The sequence below is a fragment of the Nicotiana sylvestris genome, chromosome 7 (assembly GCF_000393655.2).
Source record: "Nicotiana sylvestris chromosome 7, ASM39365v2, whole genome shotgun sequence".
NCBI classification, from domain to species: domain Eukaryota; kingdom Viridiplantae; phylum Streptophyta; class Magnoliopsida; order Solanales; family Solanaceae; genus Nicotiana; species Nicotiana sylvestris.
The window spans coordinates 63,893,278-63,896,100 of record NC_091063.1 but is presented as its reverse complement, the minus strand read 5'-3'; positions in this window follow the sequence as shown (position 1 = coordinate 63,896,100).

The following is a 2,823-nucleotide window of genomic DNA, read 5'->3' as shown; positions in this document are numbered from 1 at the left end:
AACATTACTATTCTGAGAACTCATTCACAAAAGACATTTTTAATCAAAAATGCAAACTCTTCCCTGCCATTTTCAATACCAAGGCTTTGTAATAAGAAGATAAGAAACGTTAGCAATCCTCCTTGCAACAAAATGATTCCAACAAGATTTAGCAACGTAAAATTTTGTGATTCTAACGGAGTACGGTGAAACCTTTCCGAAGAATATCATACGGAATTTTTCCCTACTCCAGGTATGTTAAGGCTATCCCTTCTTTCTTTTGGCATGATCTATACGACACAAATGAAACGAGCAAATGCACAACTTTCATAAATGACTCTATTGATAGAAATACTAGAGATACTTATATTCCTGATTCCCCATGTGTCATATTATTCTATCATCTGTTCATGGGTCTAAAAAATACGTAAGTTGGTATAGTTTTTTTCAGGATATTAATCAGAGGCATAATGGTCTTATGACATACCGAGAGATTTTTAACGTATTTCATTTGCTTTTCATGCATTTATACATGCACATCGACCCATGACCAGATGGAGTTATATACGCGTATATATATATATATATATATATATATATATATATATATATATATATATATATATATATATATATGGGATATGGGAAAGGTTATGGCGTTATATACCCACTACCACCTGATCCGCTGGTATACGTTGATGATTTTGCCCGCAGTTGCCGAGATGATATGATAGGATGCCCTCAGAGGCTTGATGACATTCATACGCATATGCATGACACTATAAGTATTTCATGATTTACAGAGTTATCCAGACTTACAGATTGAGTCATTTACTCTATATTTCTTCCATTTCTATTATGTATTTATTTATGTGCCTTACATACTCGGTACATTATTCGTACTGACATCCTTTTTTGCTTGGGGATGTTGCATTTCATGCCCACAAGTCCTGATAGACAGGTCGAGAGTCCTCCAAGTAGGCTATCAGCTCAGCAAAAGATGTTGGTGCGCTCCATTTGCTCCGGAGTTGCTTGATTGGTTAGTATGATTTAGACGTGTATTGTTTGGTATGGCGGAATTTTGTCCCGACCTGTATGAAAATTATGTATTCTTAGAGGCTTGTAGACATATGTCATGTACATAAAAGATTGTATGGCCTTGTCGGCCCATGTTCAGTACATGAGTGGCTATTTTGATCTTATAGGCCCACACTTCATATATATAAGTTTGTATTCCCCCATGCTTTACTCCAGTTCATTTACCTATGATAGAATGATATGAAAGATACGTTACGCTGCTACTCAGTTGGGTAAGGTACCGGGTGCCCGTCGCGGCCCATTGGTTTGGGTTGTGACAAAAGTGGTATCAGAGCAGTTATGTCCTAGGGAGCCTACAAGCCGTGTCTAGTAGAGTCTTGTTTATGGGTGTGTCGTGCACCACACTTATAAGCAGGAGGCTACAGGGCATTTAGGACTGTCACTCTTTCTTCTTACTCTAGATCGTGTGGTAGAGCTCACTTATAAGAATTCAAATTCCGAACTTCTATTTTATTCGTAATAAGACGATGCCTATGTTCAGAAAGATGATCGATAAGAGATATAGTTGAGAAAGTGTTGAATTATAGGAATTCGATTTTGCATCTTGCTTATAATGAGTAAATGCGAGGTCTTCAGCATATCATGCATATACTAAAAGGTGCACGGTTCTTGATAGGGAGATTTAGGAAAGAATACTTATCCACTCTGTCATACCTCCTTTTTAACACCCGAGAGAGAATATAAGGGAGTTTTTCCAATTAAAGTGATATTATTCGAAATGGGATTATTTATTCAATTTTATTCAGAGTCGCCACTTGGGATGGTTTGTTTTCTGGTATCCCAAGTCACCGGTTTATTTTAAAATCCCAAATCAAGGAAAATTCGACTTTCCTTTTGAAGTCTGCGAACCAGAAATTCTGAATAAGGAATTCTGTTAACCCGAGGGAAGGTGTTAGGAACCCCCAGATTCCGTGGTTCTAGCACGGTCCCTTAAACTATCATAATTGGCCTATTATCTGTTTTTAATACATGTTTTAACCTATGATATATTTTAACTTATTAAACCGCATTTAATTATTTTAAGGAAGATTCAGCGTTATCTAAAACATGTCTTTGAACCACGCCACATGAAATGCACCCGCGGTCCGCGACATATTTTATTTAGCATTGTTGAGATTTGGATTTGGGTCACATGAAATGCACACCCGAGTTTAAGGAAATTAATTTAAATTACGCACCTAAAGTAACTATGCACTTTCAAATTTGCAAGGGCCATAAAAAATTCAACTAAATGGCACACCTCGATTTCTAAGGATTTAAAATTAATTAAATGAGGGCCATGCATTTTGAGATTTTGTTTGGCACAGCACACCTCGATTCCAATTTTCAAAGGGAACTTGAACCAAACTTTTGAGGGCCATACACTATGTCTTACCTAATATGGCACGCCTCCAATCTAATTAGTGAGATCTAATTAATTAAGCACTAAGGGAATTGGGATTTCATTCGAACTAGCTAAAAGGGCTTGCGTTAAAAGAAAAAGGTTCAATTATTTAAACAAGCGGCTTGGGCTATCACAGACATTTAACGGGAAGACCGGGCTCAACAAAGATGAAGCAGGTCTGAGTCCCATTTTGCGAATGCCTTCAGAATTAGGCCCAAAATGAGCTCAATTATAATGAGAGAATGGACGCCCAAAGGGATAAAATCATGCACTCGAGTCTAAGATTGAACTCTCATTAACTGGGCCAGCTTTAGGCCCACCTTTCAAAACCAACAATTTTATAAAATCAATTAAATGCCAAT